General features: G+C 41.8%; 1 protein-coding gene across 1 annotated transcript in view; it reads right to left on the reverse strand.

Moving 5' to 3' along the window:
- Window positions 1–1,755, reverse strand: part of LOC108444147 (heat shock 70 kDa protein 12A-like) — a 107,452-nt gene extending 105,697 nt beyond the window's left edge. Inside the window, exon 1 of the mRNA XM_037539553.1 lies at window positions 1,719–1,755. The gene's annotated coding sequence lies outside the window, so the exon portion shown is untranslated. The remainder of the gene's footprint in view (window positions 1–1,718) is intronic.
- Between the last annotated feature and the right edge of the window lie 19,985 nt (window positions 1,756–21,740).

Here is a 21,740-nt window from a genome sequence, read left to right on the forward strand (position 1 = left end):
AGGAGCGTAACTTCATGTGGCCCGATGATGATGGCCGCAAGAGCTGGCAGGAAGGCGGGGCCCGAGCACCCAGTGGCGACGAACCTCGGTGAGGACGTCAGGGAGAGAGAGGCAAGTGTGGAGGGGGTGAAGCGCAATGCCTGAGCTCTGAGTAACACAAGTGGTGGCAGGAGGAGGAGGAGGACGATGACAGTGCCGGCAACAAGCATCACGAGGGCAATGAGTGAGTCTCGTGCTCCGCTGCCAGAGACCCACCCCTGGTTACACTGTGAGGCCACTTCACTACATCTCCCGTTCGACCCGGCTGGCCGAGCTGCCAGCTGTGGGCAGTGACGAGGAGGTGGAGTGTCGAGCTCTTGTCCCCTCTCGGCTCAGGTGCTCACGTTGCCCTTAATGAGAGCCAGCTGATGCTGATCTGGCTGGCAGCGCTAGCGCCTTTAAAAAAGAGCTGAGAGGGAACAGAGAGAGAGCGGGACGAGCAGCAGCAACAAGAGACTGAGTGAAGAGCTGAAAAGCTCCAGTGAAGAAAGAACTGAGAAGTCTAGCTAGTGTAGCTAGCATTGGTCATGTTTGGCTTACTTTATGTTGTGGTGTGAATTAAAGTAACAGCTGTTGCAATCCTGAACCCTGTCTCCAGAATCCTCCTTGAGCCCAGGGTAGCAATGCCATGCTACACTCAGCTTTATAGAGCGATCAGTCAGAATAACTATTAAGATTAAATTACCCTTATTCCCACAATGGGGAAATTCCACCTCTGCATTTAACCCATCTGTGCAGTAAAACACCACATACACACTAGTGAACACACACTAGGGGACAGTGAGCATGTCACGATTGGCCCCTCCCAGTCCTGTCCATGTGTTCGTGTTTTTTGTAACTCCGCCCCTGATTGTCTTCACCTGTCGCTCGTTGCCCCTGTGTATTTAAGCCCTGTGTTTGCCCTTTGTTTTCGCTGGTCGTTGTGTTCTCATCGTGTTGGTGTTGTTTGCTGTAACCAGCTGTTTATCATGTCTTAGCCTCAATCTGTTCGTGTTGGCTCTTTGACCCTGGACTGTTATGACCCTGATTCTGGATTTGCCCTCAATAAAAGTCGTTTACCTCCGCACTTGCGTCCGCCACCTCGCTCCTCGTTACAGAGCACTTCATATTTTATGACTTATTTTGTGTGATAACATTTCCAATAATTTAATGCAATGAAAATACAACAGGGTCAGCAATTATAGAAATAAACACTAGTTCAGATTATAGACCTCACATAGATTACAGTAGTTTTATTTTATTGAACAAACACTGAAAATGATATGCATTCTGAATGTATTATCACGTAAACCCTCCAGTAAGAAACCTTCATATAAACTGAAAGTTAGTAGCTTTCCCCATCTTTCAGCATTAGTAATATCATCTCTGTGGCTGGAAAGTTACAACAAACATTACATCCTGACACAATTCCAACCAAAGCAATTAATCTGTATAGAACTGAACTGAAAGAGAGATTGTCTGTGAACTGATGAGGTTTTTGGACAAAATATTAAACATCTTCAGGAGTAGAAAATACATGTCTCTTTAAACTGGTTCAGCTTCTCTTTACAGTAATATAGTGTTTTATAGTAAGCATTAAAATGTAATTATTATTAATTAATTCATGATAATTAAACAAGTGATTAGTTTTTCTTTGGGTTAAAACATAGATTAAACTAATAACTTAAATAGTCTCTTACCTTAATGCTCTGATTTGTGATTTGAGATTTCCATTCTCTTGGCTGCAAAAAAAAGTGTTTTATTTCATTATGCAAAAGAAAAAAAAGTGATAATCCTTTTGGTAATGTCTTAACTTAAATCTGCAATTTCATTTGCCCAGTGCTCATTCCCCACTCTAAGGATAAAATTGATAAGAACAGTGATTTTTTTATTATAATTATTATTATTTAAATTAAAAGGTGGTAGAGTCCGTTATAAATTGAAATACACCTTCTTGAAACAGGAGTTTTAAATTTATTTAAGCATTGTAAAATGTTTCTGTGAACATTTTATTTCATGACTATAAAACATTAAAAGTGAATTACATTCAGAACATTCTTTTTAAAAACGCTGAAATATAAATAAAAAACACTGAAGTATAAAGGGCAGGGTTTCCCTGGCACCAGGGTGGCAAACAATTTTGTGATTTTCATGCTGTAACTCATGATCTGAGAAATTATTAGTGATTTGCAATGTGCAACATTATTGTTATAGAATTGTTATATTTATATTCTTCTTTTTAGTTTTTCTGCAAGATTTTTGTCTGCTCTTCCCACAGACTTCAAAATGTTTGGTCTGATCAGGAATGGTGACCTTGAATACAGCGTTTTGGTCCAACGTACAGTTTTCATACAACCTTCATTAAATTATATTTTTTTCCCACAGGAATGAATGCAGTAAAAAAATTGTATGCCCATCTACTGTACTGTCTACTGTACTTCTGCTTGACTGAAAGACACTGTTTCACATACACTATCTCGGGGCAGGCCTGCAGGCCTAATCAACTAAATAAATACCCCATAAAGCCCAGCAACTGCCTAGCAACACCTTAGCAACCCCCTAGGATACCACAGCAGCTGCGTAGAAGCATCTTAGCAATTGTGTGTGATACTATAACAACTGTCCAGCACTCACCTGGAATGCAATAGCAACCATCTAGCAACACCCTAGCAACCACCTCAGATACCATAGAAACCACATAGCAACACCCTAGCAATGACTTCAGATGCCATAGCAAACACCTAGCAACACCTTTGTAAACACCTGGTATACCAAGGCAACTATGTTGGGATATCCCAACTTGGATACCATATCAGCTGCCAATCAACACCTTAGCAATGACCTTAGATACCACATCAAATAAATAACAACACTTTAGTACTGCCTTGAATAAGCTACACCTTAGCAATCACCTGGCCTAGGATATTAGAGCAACCACCTTGCCACATACCCTAGCAATTACCTGGGGTACTATAACAACTACCTAACAAAACCATAGCAACCAGCTCAGATACCATAGCAACTGCCTAGCAACACCATAGCTCTGACCTTGGATACAGTGGTATGCAGAAGTTTGGGCACCCCTGATAATTTTCATGATTTGCCTTTATAAATCATTGGTTGTTCGGATCAGCAATTTCAGTTAAATATATCATATAGCGAACACAGTGGTATCTGAGGAGTGAAATGAAGTTTATAGGATTAACAGAAAGTGTGCAATAATTATTTAAACTCAATTAGGCAGGTGCATAAGTGTTCGTCTGCTATATGATATATTTAACTGAAATTGCAGATCCGAACAATCAATGATTTATAAAGGCAAATCATGAAAATTATCAGGGGTGCCCAAACTTTTGCATACCACTGTACCTGAGTAATGAAGTATCAACACGTCCGCAACTATCTGAGATTACATAGCAAGCACCTAGCAGCACATTAGCAACCATTTGGGATACCATAACAAGCGCCTTGCAAACACCTAGGATACCATAGCAACTGCCCAGAAACTCCTTAGCAAAGAGTTTAGATACCAAAGCAACTGTCTAGCCACACATTAGCATCTAACTGGGATACCATAGCAACCACCTACACTATATTGCCTTCAGTTTTCACTCACCCATCCAGATCATTGAATTCAGCTGTTCCAGTCACTTCCATGGTCACAGGTGTATAAAGCCGAGCCCCTAGGCCTGCAGACTGCTTCTACAGACATTAGTGAAAGAATGGGTCGCTCTCAGGAGCTCAGTGAATTCCAGCGTGGTACCGTGATCGGACGCCACCTGTGCAGCAAGTCCAGTCGTGAAATTTCCTCAGTACTAAATATTCCACAGTCCACTGTCAGTGGGATTATAACAAAGTGGAAGCGATTGGGAACGACAGCAGCTCAGCCACGAAGTGGTCGGCCACGTAAAATGACAGAGCGGGTTCAGCGGATGCTGAGGGGCATAGTAGATAGATAGATAGATTCAACTTTATTGTCATTACTCAGTACAAGTACATGGCAACAAAATGCAGTTAGCATCTACCAGAAGTGCAAATAGTAGCAAATAGTGCAAAAAGAGACTGTGCAAGTGTGCAATAAATAGACATAGTGCAACATTAAAGTATATAGAATAAATTACTATTATAGATATGCAAAAAAAATAGATTATAGGTGTGTAGATATACATGAACATGTTGGAGATGTACACTGTATTGAAAAACTTTTGCGATGTGTTATTTACATGGCAGTAGAATGTTACATTTGTGCAGTGGTAATAATGATGAATAAAACAACAGCTCTGATTGGTGAGTGTAGTATGAAAATGTATAGTGCGCAGAGGTCACCAACTTTCTGCAGAGTCCATCACTACAGACCTCCAAACTTCATGGGGCTTTCAGATCAACTCAAGAACAGCGTAGAGAGCTTCATGGAATGGGTTTCCATGGCCGAGCAGCTGCATCCAAGCCTCACATCACCAAGCGCAATGCAAAGCGTGGAATGCAGTGGAGTAAAGCGCCGCCACTGGACACTAGAGCAGTGGAGACGTGTTCTCTGGAGTGACCAATCACGCTTCTCCATCTGGAAATCCGATGGACGAGTCTGGGTTTGGCGGTTGCCCGGAGATGGTACTTGTCTGACTGCATTGTGCTGAGTGTAAAGTTTGGTGGAGGGGGGATCATGGTGTGGGGGTGTTTTTCAGGAGTTGGGCTCGGCCCCTTAGTTCCAGTGAAAGGAACTCTTAAAGCTTCAGCACCAAGAGATTTTGGACAATTTCATGCTCCAAACTTTGTGGGAACAGTTTGGGGATGGCCCCTTTCTGTTCCAACATGACTGTGCACCAGTGCACAAAGCAGGTCCATAAAGACGTGGATGAGCCAGTTTGGTGTGGAAGAACTTGACTGGCCTGCACAGAGTCCTGACCTCAACCTGATAGAACACCTTTGGGATGAATTAGAGCAGAGACTCTGAGCCAGGCCTTCTCAATATCAATATTCTAGAAGAACGGTCAAAAATTCCCATAAACACACTCCTAACCCTTGTGGAAAGCCTTCCCAGAAGAGTTGAAGCTGATATAGCTGCAAAGGGTGGACCAACATCATATTAAACCCTATGGATTAAGAATGAGATATTATTCAAGTTCATAGCTGTGTAAAGCCAGATGACTGAATACTTTTGGCAATATAGTGTATCAATACCTTAGCAACCACCTGGGATACCACAGCAACCATGTAGCATCCATCTGGGATACCATACCAAACACCATACCAAACACCAATCAACATAGCAACCACATTGCAACACCTTAGCAACCACCTTGGATACCATAGCAACCTCCTAGCAACAACTTAGAAAGCACTTAGAAGTCACTGCACAGCCGGCAGTTCGTTCTCCAGCTCCTTACACTAAATTCCCAAACTGTCATCACCACTGATTCCAGGTTGTTTAGCTGTTCTGTCACAGCTGCCAATTGAAAAGCTGCTCAGTGGTGACGACAGTTTGGGAATTTAGTGTTGTCTCATCTTCTGATTCGGACCAAATCAGCTGTTGGTCAAACGTGATCTTAAAAGTGTCCATTTTCTGTTTGTGGCAAAGTAAGAAGTAAAAATTTTCAAATGACTCCTACAGCTGTCAAAGCTGTTGCTTAGTAATGGTGTTTTAGGGGAGTGGCCAGAAGTAAGTGTTGTATAGTGACCAACATGGATTAACTTAAATCTGGACTGACATAAATAAAGGCCAAACTCAATTTGGACCAACCTTAAAAACAAATTCAACTAACCTCAATCTAAAACAGCTCTGGACCACTATCACTCTGGACTAACCCCAATCTGAACAAGCAACATACAGTTTTTCCAGTTTGATCTTCCTTGCGAATACTGTATGCCCTATTTGTTTGTCTAATTGCACCATCTTTATAATACTGTTCTGCTACTACTGTGAGCAGCAGGGCACAACCATATAACTACATCCATTAGCCAGTAAACTAGATCTATTAAAAGGATAGCAGATATGCTTTCAAGGTTGTAGCTATCAAAGTTCTCATTAACAAATAAAACCTTGGTCCTCATGAGTCTAACACCTTGGACTGTATATCAAAGTTTCACAGCAAATACAAATCTGAACATTATTCTAGAAAAATAAATATAACTATGAATCTATTATTACCTTAGATCTGTGAGGTATTGATCCTGCTCAGCCATTCTGAGTCTAAAAAAAGTACACATTAGGGAAGTGAAATATTTTGTATGCAATGTACTTTATTGGAAATTTGTCATTTTACTGCCTAACATTACGCAGTCAACTGTGGGCTCACCTTTGCTACCACCATGCTATCAGCCTCTTTAGTACCATATAGTAATGTAGTACAAGGCACTAGGTGTCTTCCTGGGTTGTAAACTACCCATTACATATACCTTTTGTCACTGAAATGTACAGCAAACATACAGCAAAGGACTAATAGCCCAAATTATTTACCAAGCTCAAAGGTTTCATTGTTCAACAGATAAATAACTCTGTTTATGAATCTTAAAGATACTGTATGATTAAATTTACTGCTTTAATTTCTTTTCAATGAATCCAGAGTGCTTCTTGTTGCTGACTTTAGACATAGAAGTATAACAGAATAATTGACCAGTAGACATTTATAGTACGTCCTAAAAGTCACCCACATCAAAAACAGTAAAAAGTCAACAGCAAAAAGAATTTTAGACGTAAAAAAAAAGAAGAATAAACAGTAAAATCAAGAAGGAAATTAAAGAAAAAATTAAATGGAGAATATTATAAAACTTGACTTGCGGGTCTAAAAGTTCTAATCATTTTTAAAGCAAAATAAGCTCATACAGTTTGTGCTGATTTCTCTCTAAATACACAAATTAATTCTAGTATACCAGGCTATGAACTAACTCCATAAATTTCTGCTTAGCATATCTGGGATGTTTGAGTTCTCCGTAAATCAATAATTACATTAAATAAAAATACCATAGTAATATTACAGTACATTACCTTATGTTTATAGCATCATTGGGTTCACTGGATTTTGTGTTATAATATTTTAATTATTTTAGTTTACAGTTACTGTGGAAGTGCTGTTGTGACTTTGTTTTAGTTTTTTATGGTTTTATTTTACAGCAATAAATCTTAAAGCCTTACCTGAGGAGAGTTTCAAGCTGAAAAGGCGAGAACTGGAAAGGAATGAAGACACTACTGGTCCTTTTGCATGCAAGACACGCCCGGTTTTGCTGTGAGCTGAATTGAGAGAAGTGAAATTAAACTGTTCTTATTAGTGAGCTTATCAGAAGAAGAAGGCAGCTAAGAAAAAGTGGGATAACCAGAGAGATGAAGGAAGTAGGCAGGAGTGCTGTGAGGCTAGTCGTATAGCGAAAAGAATGGTGGCAAAGGCAAAGGCTCAGGCCTATGATGAGCTGTATGAGAGGCTGGACAGTAAAGAAGGAGTAAAGGACTTGTATTGCTTGGCTAAACAGAGAGATAGAGCTGGAAAGGATGTACAACAGCTTTCAGGAGCCTAGGCTCTGCACAGACCCCAGAGTTACGACACTAAAGGAATGCACTTAAGAGTATCTGGCCACACTGTGGGGTCTGCTCAGGGATTTGTGAAGTCCCAACACTCTCCTCACCCACGGTTGATTGCTGAGCCATCTTTGGCCTTTGCTTTTGGCTAGATATCTCTCTTTGTGGGGGAAGCTGAGATGTTTGTCTGTGAGAGAGATGGAAACAAATTTTCAAAAGTCACAATTTATTGGTATCCCAAAATTTACTTGTGATATCCAAAGGTCTCTTCAGGATGTTTATAAAGGGGTGGCATGAAGTTCCATTAAGTTGCCCTTAAACTTCCGACCTCTGGGTCAAAGTAGGTGTGTTTTGAGGTGAGCCACCGCCACCCTAAATTCTGCACCAGCACCAGGTTGCCAAAAGGAGGGGGGGGGGGGGCAGATGGGGGTCGTGAGACATGTCTTTAGCACTCAGCCATAAATTTACTATAGGTCCTTCTAAACATCTTGCCACTTGCAGATGTAGATTTCACTTTGCTCAAAAAGTTCTGATCAGTTTATGGATTAAAAGCATCAAAACACACTACACCAACTTCTGGATATGATGCTGAACGCGTGGACTCTTTGGTTGACAACGGCAAGGCCTGTTCGGAGTGGAACCTCTCCTGGAAAACCACTGTATGACCTTGGAAACCATGCTATAGCTCAGTTTCAGGGTGTTAGCAGTCTTCTTATAGCGTCTGCGATTCTATTTCTCACATCCTCAAAGAGATTCTTTGCCATGAGGTGCCATGTTGAATATCCGTTGGCCAGTATGAGCAAATTATACCCAAAACACCAAATTCAACAGCCCTGCTCCCCATTCACACCTGGAAACTTGTAACTCCAATGAGTCACACGACACCAGGGAGGGACGATGGCAAAACCTGGACAAGTTCATTGTGAGGTGGGCTCACTTGTGTTACCAGGTATTTAGACATTAATGGCTGTGTTGATTCATTTTCAGAGGACAGTAAAACTATACTGCTGTCAAGCAATTACCTTAAGTTATATCCAAGTTTCATTTCAATAGTGTCGTCCCAACAAAAGATAAAATATCTGCAGAAATGGGATTGGTACATTCACTTTTGTGAGATACTAAATATTGTCTATGTATGATAGTGATACTGAATAATAATAAGAAGAAGAAGAAGAAGAAGAAGAAGAGGAACAATTTATTATACAATATAGTTTGGGAACTGAGGACACTAATTGTTGAAGCTTTGTAGGTGGAATTCTTTCCCATTCTTGCGTGATGTACGACCTCAGTTGCTCAACAGCCCAGAGGACACGACGTCCATGATTTCCAAAAACAGTGTGAAATGTGGACGCGTCAGACCACAGGACCACTTTTCCACTCTGCGTCAGTCCATCTCAGATGAGCTCGGCCCAGAGAAGCCGGCGGCGTTTCTGGGTTGTGTTGATATGTGGCTTCGCTTTGCATGGCAGAGTTTTAACTTGCACTTGTAGATGGAGCGACGAACTGTGTTCACTGACAGTGGTTTTCTGAAGTGTTCCTGAGCCCATGTGGGAATATCCGTTTGTAGCGTTGAGGATGAAGTCAGACGCGTGCGGAAAGTAGAACAAGGGAAACTTTAATAACAAGACGTAATCCTAGCTCGGAGTTGAAACAGACTTGAGTCAAAACCAATCCGAAGCAGGAGACAAAGTCCAGAAAACAGTCCACAAGGTCAGAACACTTGAGATCTCTCACAGGCAAATAATCCGCAGGGAAATAGCAAAAGAGTAAACAGTAAACAGGCAAACAGGTCATAAACGATAAGGCATAGAAACAAGGGAAACACTCAGTATGTCGTAAAACAAAACAATACTTCGCACTGAACGTGTGCGACACCTTAGCTTATAATCTAAAGCTATTGGCAAAACACAAGTGAATCTTATTAGTATTCCGGAGAGTGAGATCGGTGATTGGAGCGTGCAGGCAGGTCATGAGACCTCCAGGAGGAGACTGGGGGATGGAGTCCAAGGGATACATGACACTGTTATAGAATGATGACGGTTTTTAATGCAGAGCCGGCTGTAGCATTGAATGTCACAGGCATTGAATGTTTTGTTTGAATTTCTTCCTTGTCGCTTACTTGCAGAGATTTCTCCAGATTCTCTGAATCTTTTGATGATATTATGGACTGTAGATGATGAAATCCCTAAATTCCTTGCAATTGCACGTTGAGAAACGTTGTTGTTAAACTGTTGGACTATTTGCTCACGCAGTTGTTCACTAAGTGGTGAACCTCGCCCCGTCCTCGCTTGTGAATGACTGAGTCTTTCAGGGATGCTCCCTTTATACCCAGTCATGACACTCACCTGTTTCCAATTAACCTGTTCACCTGTGGAATGTTCCAAACATTGTAAACATTTCCAGAGTGTGGCTAACGACTCCGGCAGATCTGACTTTGACAGCTTAACTAACAGGAGAGAACCAGAAGGACACACAGACACGGCAGCACTCTGACACAGTCTGGTGTCCCTCCGCTCCACCGTCCACAAACCTGAGTGACCGCGTGCGAGCAGCGGGACGACAGCACCAGCGTCTCAGTTTACTATAATTCCCTGTGTCCATGGACCCCTGGATCTGCTGCCTTTATCTAGGGGGAACATTAGCTACCAAAAGCTAAACTGAACAAGTGAGTTTTCAGCCTAGTCTTAAAGATTGAGACTGTGTCTGAGTCCCGAACAGTTTCTGGAAGATCATTCCAGAGTTTGGGGGCTTTATAAGAAAAAGCTCTTCCCCCAGCTGCAGCCTTAGGAATTCTGGGGACTATTAATAAGCCAGCACTCTGGGATCTGAGTGGTCGTGATGGCTCATAATGAGAAATAAGGTCTTGCAGGTATTCAGGAGCAAGACCATGTAGGGCTTTATAAGTCAGTAAAAGGATTTTATAATCAATACGGAATTTAACAGGCAGCCAATGAAGTGATGATAGCACTGGACTGATATGATCAGATGTTCTAGTTTTAGTGAGGACCCTGGCTGCAGCATTTTGGACTAGTTGTAGTTTGTTTAAATTCCTGCTCGTACATCCTGACAGTAGCGCATTACAGTAGTCTAGCCTAGAAGTAATAAAGGCGTGTACTAGTGTTTCTGCATCACGCAGGGACAGGGCATTTCTGATCTTGGCGATGTTGTGAAGATGTAGAAAAGCTGTCCTAGTGATGCCGCCTGTGTGTTGATCGAATGATAAATCTGAATCAATTATAACGCCAAGATTTTTTGCTGCTGAGCCAGGTGTGGCTGGAAAGTCGGTGAGATTTAAGATTAAATCTGGTAATTTACTTCTTGCTAATTTTGGACCCAGAAGGAGAACCTCTGTTTTGTTACTGTTTAGTAGGAGGAAGTTACGTGACATCCAGCCTTTCACGTCTTTTACACAGTCCTCCATTTTCTTTAACCTGTATTGGTCATCAGGCTTGGCTGATATGCACAGTTGAGTATTGTCTGCATAACAATGAAAGTTTACGCCATGGTTACTTATAACTGTGCCCAACGGTAACATGTATAGTGTAAATAGTAATGGTCCTAATATAGAGCCCTGCGGAACTCCAAATCTCACTTTTGAATAATTGGAAGATAAATTGTTTACACTGACAAACTGATAACGTTCTGATAGGTAAGATCTGAACCATGATAGGGCCGTCCCTGTGACTCCAACCATGTTTTCTAACCTTTCTAGGAGAATATTGTGGTCTATTGTATCGAAAGCCGCACTAAGGTGAAGTAGCACTAAGAGAGATATGTAGACTTGATCAGAGGCAAGAAGAAGATCATTAGTTATCTTAACTAGAGCGTCTCAGTGCTGTGGTGTGGCCTGAATCCAGATTGGAATTTTTCATATATATTGTTCTTGTGTAGATATGAACTAAGTTGTTGGGCCACAGCTTTTTCTAAGATCTTTGATATAAACGGTAAGTTAGAAACAGGCCTTTAATTAGACAAAACGGTGACATCAAGATTTGGTTTCTTGATCAGAGGGTGTATATAATTGTACATTTGATAATTACACACAATGCAAGTCACTGCTTAACATATCTGCACATCATCAGTCATTGAAGTCATATAGCATGAAATTTATTTAGCCGTGTGCCTGAATAAAGCCATGATGTAAATCTTCATTTACAAGTTATATAGCACTAATTTATAGTGTACAGGGAGTATTTACCAATGAAGCCATAGCATTATCAGTGAAGACTATTTATTAAAACACAGTTTTAAAATGTTTTAAATGTTTTTCACAGTGTCAAATATGAGGAAAATTACATGAATATTGTGCCTTTTATGTTGGATTTGCATGCTATTGAAAAACTTTGAAAACAGAAGTTTATGATACACCATGTGGTGTTTTGTCCTCACTGCTGCCTGTTGAGGGCCGGGTCTTGGAAATAAAAGGACCCTGAGAGAAGTTGCGTGAAAATATTTAGTGTGCCTGAGACTTTATTGCACAACCAGTGTTGTTAAGATGTGCTACTTGATGGACTTCAAAATGTACCCAGTCAATGTCAGTCATACTTGTTGCTTCCTCTATTGTTGTTTCTCTTTCACTCTCCTCCCTTCCAGCGCAATATGTGAACAGGCAAGTTTGCACACACCTACACTTGCAAGGTATTTGTTTCCTTGTTTAGATCTGGTAAGAGGCAACTGCCACCTTTGAAGATAAGACCTGGTTAGGCAGGTTAGCCTTTATTTTTTTGGTTTAATTTCTTTGTCAATGTCCTCAGTCCACCTTTGCAGTTGGTTGGATCTTCAATGTTCATACTTAATCAGTCCATCCATCCATCCATCATCTTCCGCTTCTCTGGGGTTGAGGTCGTGGGGGCAGCATCTTAAGTAATGAGGCCCAGACCTCCCTTTCCCCAGCCACTTCCACTAGAACTCCAAGGGGGATTCCGAGGTGCTCCCAGGCCAGCTGGGCAATATAGTCACGCCAGGGGCAACAGTGGCAAGGAAAAACTCCCTCAGAACTGAGGAAGAAACCTTGGGAGGAACCAGGCTCACCAGGGGGGACCCGTCTTCCTCTGATCAAACTACCTACAAGTGATTATACTACTAATATTAATAGCAGTAATATTGGTATTAGGAATACCTGGGAGAATTCTGGTAGTTTTATTTATCTATTTATTTATTTATTTATTTATTTATTGCCAATTTATGACCCAGAAGGAGAACCTCTGTTTTGTTACTGTTTATGTAACACGTTTTCTAGCTAACAGCGGGCGTTAGCTGGATTATAGCATTGCAATTTAGGAGCGACAACACAGTAGGTAATTTCTATCATTAACCTTGGGTTTAATTGAATAAGCAAAAGAAGAAAACACCAAGATACTGTGAGCAAATCAGAATGATCCCAGGATCGCCTAAGGAGCCGGGGCAACTACTACCCAAGAGACGACACTGCACCACTGCACTATGATTGGGAGTTTAGGAAAACTTCCATTTAATAAAGAAACAGGTATGTAAATGAAAAAAACAAATAAATAAAACATACAATAACCCAATCAAATTTGTGTTTTGTATACAATAAACCAATCAAACTTGTGTTTGTATTAGCTAGTAAATCTACTACTCTATTTCGCTACTACCCGGGTAGGAAATAAAACATCTAATTTTTGGTTTAAAACCACAAACAGTCTCCAATCACAGTTCAATCAGTTCAACAATAATACAATTCAATTTTGTCTAGCAAAAAGGTACAATTTCAATTACAATTTCAGTATCCCTTGTTTTCATATACGTGCGTGTGTGTGTGTAAATAATAAATGTTCCTTGTTGCTCCACAGGTTGCAAATTGCACATGTGGCTGTGACCGTTCCAGTCCGTGAAGAAAAAAGTAAGTATTCCTCCTACCGCTCTGGAGAAAGGCTTCAGTGCAAAGTTCAACAGGAACAGGGGATTTCACAGACTAAATGATGTCCACTGCTTGCAAATCACTTGTTTAGGGTCAATATTCCAGGGTGGCTCGCCATCGAATGAAAACAGATCCAACTTTGACTCTGGCAAAAAACCTGACCTATAATAAGGCCATAAATCACTATTAAATTCAAGTTTCAAAGTGTCTCTAAACATGTCTAAACATGAACAGACTGTAACCGGCATGACTCACGAATAACTGCACTTATTTACAAAGTTATCTACACATTGTTTCTACACAGTAAATGAAGAAACTGCATCACTCGGCACTGAAAGGGTTAACTTCTGTCGCGTGCACCGTGACGTCGCCTCTCAGCCACGCGCAGCACAGGCTGTGTCTAAAACGTGCAAAAAACTTGCATGAACTCTGGAATTCGACAGATATCTCTTATATAACTTACTCTGGGTTCGCCGGTCTACTACCAAGTTATAAGAACACGTTCAAACACATTATACCGCTAGTATTTAGCGCATTGCATATAAGTAAATACTAACTTAGCTTAGCATAATCGCCTGTAGCATCGGCAATGCAGTACACTTACCAATGCGAAAATCCGTTTATGTCGGCAATTAGAACTCCTTGTTCGCCGGGGAAGTGCTTTTTTAGGTCCAACCACTGAGCAGTTTAAATAAACAAAAGACTCTTAATCCTAGCGCTGTTTTTATTGTTTTTATAACTTTTAGCTTATCTCTGTTCTCTTGCAGGGAAATCCACCGCCTTGGCTGCTGGCTGAACCCAAAAAGGGAGTTCGGCACCAAATCCAGCAGTATTTTACCCTCACATTAATGTAACTGGCCACCTTATTGGCTGGCTAGATCAGTGACATGAACTCTCTCTCCAATCAGTGAAATGGATACTTACGAACTAAATAAACCTATTTTTGTTTTTAATATTTGTGTCCATTTTATTTTATTCTTCTCAGCTCATTTCATATAGATTGAGCTTGGCTCAGGCTCAGAAATACTTGTACATTAAACTTTAACAGTTAAATATTAGTTTCTTCTCTTAGAATTAAGAACGAGTTATTTCGTGGTTCCAGTGTTCTGTAGCGAAATTCTTAATAATTAGACTGTCTTATTCAGAACTTTTGTGACCTGGGTTACACCCTCCCCGCTTGAATCAATGCACGTCCCTGTGCATGACAAGGCTGTGTAACAATAGGTTTGTTATGGGGACGAGGTAAGTAGTCAACCTCTGGAGCGTCTCTCAAGGTTTCAGTGAAAGCTGTGCTCAGCCCATGAAATAAGGATTGAACAATGGAAATCATTGGGTTTCCAAACTGAGCATATTGTAGACGTTCAGGTTTCTCTCTCTGACGTGTGGACCTTCTGACATAGTTGGGTCCATCAGGGTCAGTGTCTTCAGTTTGTAGACTCTGTCCTTCTGGTGAAATATCACTGGTTTTGCTTTCTGTTTCCACTTGGATACTCGTTTCAGAGTCTCTCTCAGTTCCTGACTCATTCAGTATAGGTTTGGATGCTAACGTTTGGGGTACTGACAAACTTTCAGCTATGGTTACTTCATCTCTCTTTTCCCTCCTAGGATTACTAACATCCAAATCATCCGGAGTATCAGGTAAGTCACTTGCAGTCAAGTTCTCTTCAAGTTGGATCCTTTTAGGTAGGTCCTCTTCAGGTATTTCCTTCTCAGATAAGCTCTCTTCAAACAGACCCTCTTCAGGTAATTCCGTCTCAGGCAAGTCCTCTTCAAGCAGATCTTCTTCAGGTAGGTTCACTTCAGGTAAGTCCTTCTCAGGTAAATCTTTTGGTGTCTCTATTCTCAGCGGTACTTCATAGATAGTGGTGAAACTGGTGGGTTCAACTACTGGTTGTACTGTGACACTCTGGTATAGGACTTCATCGTCAGAGGCCAAATCTGGGTTCACTGATTCTTGTCTAGCCACTTGACGGGTTCTAGGTTTCTGTGGACGTTGTACCACAGCTGGTCCTACAACAGTCGCAGGTAAGAAATTGCAAGGGACTAGCAAATCTCTATGCAAGGTTCTCAAAGGACCATCTTTTGCCTCAGACTTGACTGTGTAGACTGGAAAGTTTTCAGCCTGTTTAACCACTATGTGAATATCTGGCTCCCACTTGTCAGCGAGTTTGTGCTTGCCACGGAGCCGGACAGCTCTTACAAGAACTCTGTCACCAATTTCGAGCTTGGAGGCGGTGACTTGCCGATCAAATCTGGACTTATTAGCTTTTGCTACTTTGTCAGCACCTTGCTTGGCTAATTTGAAGCTTTCATCCAGATGTAGCTTGAGTTCGTGCACGTACTGAGAATGTGACTTATAACTCTTCTCTCTCGGAGGTAAGCCGAATGCTAAATCCACGGGCAGTTTTGGCTGCCTGCCAAACATTAATTCATATGGACTAAACCCAGTTACATCGTTCTTGGTACAGTTGTAAGCATGCACCAGAGGCTTGACAAATTGTTTCCATTTTGACTTGTCTTCCGCGTTAAGCACTCCAAGGAGATTTAGTAGTGTCCTATTGAAACGTTCGACAGGATTCCCACGAGGATGGTATGGTGTTGTACGAGATTTGCGAATTCCCATGATCTGGCACAACTCTTTTATGACGTGAGACTCAAAGTCCGGGCCTTGGTCACTATGCAGACACTCAGGAATACCATAATGAACTATGAAGTTTTCCCAAAGGCATTTGGCGACAGTATGAGCTTTTTGGTTTGGTGTGGGAATTGCAAGGGAATATTTCGTGAAATGGTCTGTAATTACCAAAATATCCTTGGTGTTGCTTCTGTCGGGCTCCAGGGACAGAAAATCCATGCACACCAGTTCAAGCGGTCTGGTCGAAGTGATGTTCACCAAGGGTGCTGCTTTTTCCGGCAAGGTCTTCCTTCGGACGCACCTGTCACAAGTCTTGATTTTTCTTTCTACATCATCAGCCATTTTTGGCCAGTAGAATCTAGACCTTACTAAGTTGAGTGTTCTCTCTAGTCCCATGTGACCCATGTCGTCATGTAAGCTTTTCAGGACAACAGCTCTTAATGCCTCCGGTAAAACTAGTTGGTACGTAGAATAGTCTCCTTCTAAACGCTTACGATACAAGATCTTGTTGTAAAATTTCAGCTTACTCAATTGTCTCAAGAAAATTGTGACTTGGGGTAGCTCCTCCCTGACAATTGGTGAAATAGTCTCCCCTGTCTCCATTTGGTTAATGATTTCCCTTATACAAGGATCAGCCCTTTGATGATTCTGGATCTCATCCTCAGACAACTGTGGAATAATAGGCAACCCGCTTTGTTCCTCATCCATGTAGCTAACTGGAATGGAATCTGGGGAAACCACAAGAGAATGTATTTGTGCCACAGTGTCACTGTCTTCTTGATATTCATCCAGCACATGTCTGATGAAATGTTTCTCACAAAGAGCTTTCACAACATCTGGGCTCACACAAACATCTGAATTGTTCAGGTGAGTACCAGCAAACTGATGGATCCGTTCTTGTTCTTTTCTAGAAATAGCATCATTTGTCAGCTCACCATGAGGCCTTCTTGAGAGACCATCAGCATCTGAATTTAGCTTCCCAGCCCTGTACTTGAGCTTAAAGTTGAAAGTTGATAGCACTGCTAGCCACCTGTAGCTTGCAGCATCCATTTTGGCAGTAGTGAGGATGTATGTTAGCGGGTTGCTATCGGTCACAACAGTAAACAGACTTCCATATAAATAGTCTTGGAACTTTTCAGTGACTGCCCATTTAAGTGCCAAGAATTCAAGTTTGTGAGCAGGGTACTTAGATTCACTACGTGATAATCCTCTGCTTGCGTAGGCGATAACTCTCAATTTGCCTTCTTGCTCTTGGTACAAAGCAGCACCTAGTCCCGTTGTACTGGCATCAGTATGGAGGACATATGGAAGCTGGGGATCTGCAAACCCGAGAACAGGTGCTGAGGTAAGTTTTTCAATGATTGTCTGAAATGAGTGCTCACACTCAGAAGACCAGCGGCTACCAAATGGCTGTTTCGGATCATGATACTGCTTGCTCTCACTCTTAGACCGGACACCTTTTCTTAAAGGCGGGTACCCAGAAGTTAGATCTGTGAGTGGCTTGACAGTACTGGAATAGTCCTTAATGAACCGCCTGTAGTACCCAGAAAAGCCAAGGAAAGACCTCAGTTCTTTTAATCCTTGGGGTCTTGGCCATGTTTTTAAGGCTTCCACTTTGCTGGGGTCAGTCTCAACACCATTCTGGGATACTATGTGGCCCAAGTACCGGACAGAAGTTTGAAAAAACTTACATTTATTCGGAGAAAGTTTTAAACCATACTCTTTGAGTCGATTCAGAACCTTTAGCAGCCTCATTTCGTGCTCTTCTAGCGTTTTGGAGAAAATAATCAAATCATCTAGAAATACAAGAACTTCCTTTAGATTTATGCCACTCATACATTTCTCCATCAAGCGTTGGAACGTGCTTGGAGCATTCGTGATGCCTTGTGGCATACGATTAAATTCCCAAAACCCCAGGGGACACACAAAGGCAGTTTTGGGCTTGTCAGTTTCCTCAACTTCTATCTGGTAATAACCAGACTTTAGGTCTAGCACTGAGAACCATTTTGAACCTGTAAGCATGGAAAAGGTCTCCTCCAAATTTGGAAGAGCATAGGCATCCTTAACCGTTTGCAGGTTCAACTTCCTGTAATCTATGCAGAGCCGAATTTCCCCATTTTTCTTCCGTACCACTACTATGGGGGATGAAAAGGGTGATTCGGACTCTCTGATTATACCAGCTTGCAGGAGCTCTTGCAGATGTTTACGGACTGCCTCTAGGTCTTCTGGATGAATGGGTCGAGCTCGGTGCTTGAAGGGAGTTTCGTCAACAAGTTTTATGTTATGTTTAACTCTGTCGGTTCTCCCATAATCTAGGTCATTTTGTGCAAAGACTTCAGGCATGCTGTTCAACTTCTTTATGACTCGTTCTTTCCATTCAGTGGAAACAGGAGAACCCTCGAAGTTAAAACTCAGTTCTGGCTTGACTGGCACAGACGTAGCTGAATGGAATGGCTTAGGCAGTACAGCCTGAATAGTGTTAAGTTCAGCAATGATGCATTGCTGGGGAAGGACTATATTGTGCTTAGACTCATTCTTCAGCAGCACAGGCACTTTGCGGGGTGGTCTACTAGGGAGGCTCATCAAACATGGCTTCACAAATAGTCCGCCAGGCAAGGTGGAACTCATAGGATGCTCTAAGACAGCAACTGTTTCTGAAATCCGTTGGTTGGCTAAAATACAGCCTTCCAAGAGCACATTTTCACCAGCAGGGATGACTTGAGGAGTTTTGCTGTGGAGTTTAACCAATCCATATCTAAGGCGTTGTTGTTCATGTCTTGCTTTAAGTATTTTCAATACGGCTTTATAACCGTAAGAGCTGGAATTGCACCTCTCCACAACTCCTTCACTGATAGTGCTGTACAAAACATCTAAGGTGTTCATACCAACAAGAACCTGTGACTGAGTTTCAGTGTTCAAGTCTGGAACTACCAAAGCTAAGGTAGGAACTTCCACCTCCAACCCAACAAACTCCTTAGGGAAGGTAATATTTAAACCTACATATCCCAGGTAAGGCACATTTTGACCGTTGGCCCCTTCCACTTCCAACAGGTCACCAAGCGGGTTTATCTGAAGTGTAGGCAAATATTGGCTGGAGAATGATTGGGAAATTGTAGTCACCTGTGAACCCGTATCTAGTAAACAGTTTGTCTTGATTTCTCCAATTTTTACCTGAGCTGTGCATTTGGTTCCTATTAGTCCTTTGGGTATAGCATAAGATTGTCTTGTGTGTGCAAGTTTTAGCCAGGTGTGTTTGGCATTTGTCTTCGCAGACTCCTGCTTAATGGGACTGGGATGAGTAGCTGCAGTTCCTGGCTGTCCCTTGACAGAAACTGGCTTCAGTTTAAAGGTCTCTGGTCATCCTCCCAAACCTTTTGTCTCTCTCTTAACTCTCTCCTCTTTGCAGCGACAAGAGCAGGGTTGGCATCGGCCTCACAATTAGCAACAATGTGCCCGTCCTCTCCACAACGGAAACAATACCAGGGCCTTGGTCTCATACTAGCATTTTCCTTTACTTGTTTAATTCCTCTCTTTTGTGCATGGTCAGGTTTTGTAGGTCCAGACTGTTTCAAAGGATCGTTTTTCAGAGGTGGAGAATTTGAACACACTTTTCGTTCACTTCTCTTTGTAAGAATTGAGGCTAGTTGGCTCTTTATCTGTGCTAGTTCTTTTCTCAGTTCACTCATCCCACTGGAAACTGGTTCAACAGGCACTAAAGTACTATTACAGGTACTGTGTGACTGCACTGCTACCTTCTGTTTTGCCATGCTAAGGTACTGTTTCTTCCGCACAACCTTAGCTTCTTGCTTGTTTTCTGCTGTCCGCAGCAACAGTAAGAGCTCAGCAAATGGTAGGGGATTCGAAATCTTGTGTTCTAACTGCAGATCTGTCAATAGGCTATCATTCCAGCAGCCTCGGCAAAACTGCTTGAGAAGCTGTTGGTTCATGTCACGAGCTAAAATCCCACCCGCTCTTTCTGCAAGACTCAATGCAGACTGAAGACGTTGGAGATATGCTGAGGGTTTTTCACCTACATCTTGCAGAGTACTCATGAACCGTGCAAACAACTCTTCTCCATCCTCTACAGTGCCATAAGCTGAATCCAATAGTTGCAAATATGTTGTGGCTGCAGATTCAGGACTGATGTGCTTGACTATGTCTGAGGCAGGGGAAAGAAGGCTTTCAAGAATCTTACGCGTTTTCTCACGATCAGGAACTGATGAATCATTAAGCATCAGACCAACCTGGGAACGCCATGTGTCATAATCAACCTCGCTGTATGGCTTGGGAACTCTCCCAGAAAAGACTCTCAATCTCATAGATGAACAAGCATATAAAGATTTATCTTCACTTCTCACAATGTGCTCTACTACGAGCTTCTGCACCTCTGGTGGATTAAGCGTGGAAGACTCAAGCAGCGGAACTTTTCCATGCCTAGATGGCAAGGCATCTACAGTATGACGACTCTCCGGATTATCAGAGGTAAGCTTCAGGTGAGAACCGACCAAGGTCTGGGACACTGTTTCAGAGTGTTTTGGTTCTGAAACTTTGATGGGACTCACAGGTTGAGGGTCATTGTTCAGTCCAGCGGCCTCAGAAGTATCAATAAACTCACCTATCTGTTCTAGGGCTTCTTTCAGGACTGCTTCTAAATCTCTCCCACTTAGCTTAGCCACTCTCTGTAGCTCACCTACATAAGTGTGAGTGATCTTACTACCCACTCCCTGACAGTAAACATCGGCTAATGCCCGTATGCAGCAGGCAGTATTTGGATCATTTGCAAGGGCACGACGGTAGGGTAGAAGGGGTTCTAAAGTCTGCAAAGCAGAACCAGATACATATTCTACAATTACTTGCGAATGTAGCTCTGAGCTAGCGTCATCTACTTTTAGCGTTCTGTTTATTGAACCATGTTCTTTTAAAAATATAAGCATTTCTTCGTCGCAGTCTGACCCAGTTAATCCACTAACTACCACAGAATTAGGGACTTTTACACCATTTCGCTCAATGAACTCCATTTTAGTGTGTGCAACAATTCACCCTTGCTTAGACAGTTGTGCAGTGTAGTCCTCAAGTGCGCATTTGACTTATACCAGGCTCCTGGCTGGCTCGCCAACTTTCCTGTAACACGTTTTCTAGCTAACAGCGGGCGTTAGCTGGATTATAGCATTGCAATTTAGGAGCGACAACACAGTAGGTAATTTCTATCATTAACCTTGGGTTTAATTGAATAAGCAAAAGAAGAAAACACCAAGATACTGTGAGCAAATCAGAATGATCCCAGGATCGCCTAAGGAGCCGGGGCAACTACTACCCAAGAGACGACACTGCACCACTGCACTATGATTGGGAGTTTAGGAAAACTTCCATTTAATAAAGAAACAGGTATGTAAATGAAAAAAACAAATAAATAAAACATACAATAACCCAATCAAATTTGTGTTTTGTATACAATAAACCAATCAAACTTGTGTTTGTATTAGCTAGTAAATCTACTACTCTATTTCGCTACTACCCGGGTAGGAAATAAAACATCTAATTTTTGGTTTAAAACCACAAACAGTCTCCAATCACAGTTCAATCAGTTCAACAATAATACAATTCAATTTTGTCTAGCAAAAAGGTACAATTTCAATTACAATTTCAGTATCCCTTGTTTTCATATACGTGCGTGTGTGTGTGTAAATAATAAATGTTCC

This window comes from Pygocentrus nattereri, chromosome 6 (genome assembly GCF_015220715.1).
Source record: "Pygocentrus nattereri isolate fPygNat1 chromosome 6, fPygNat1.pri, whole genome shotgun sequence".
Classification (NCBI taxonomy): domain Eukaryota; kingdom Metazoa; phylum Chordata; class Actinopteri; order Characiformes; family Serrasalmidae; genus Pygocentrus; species Pygocentrus nattereri.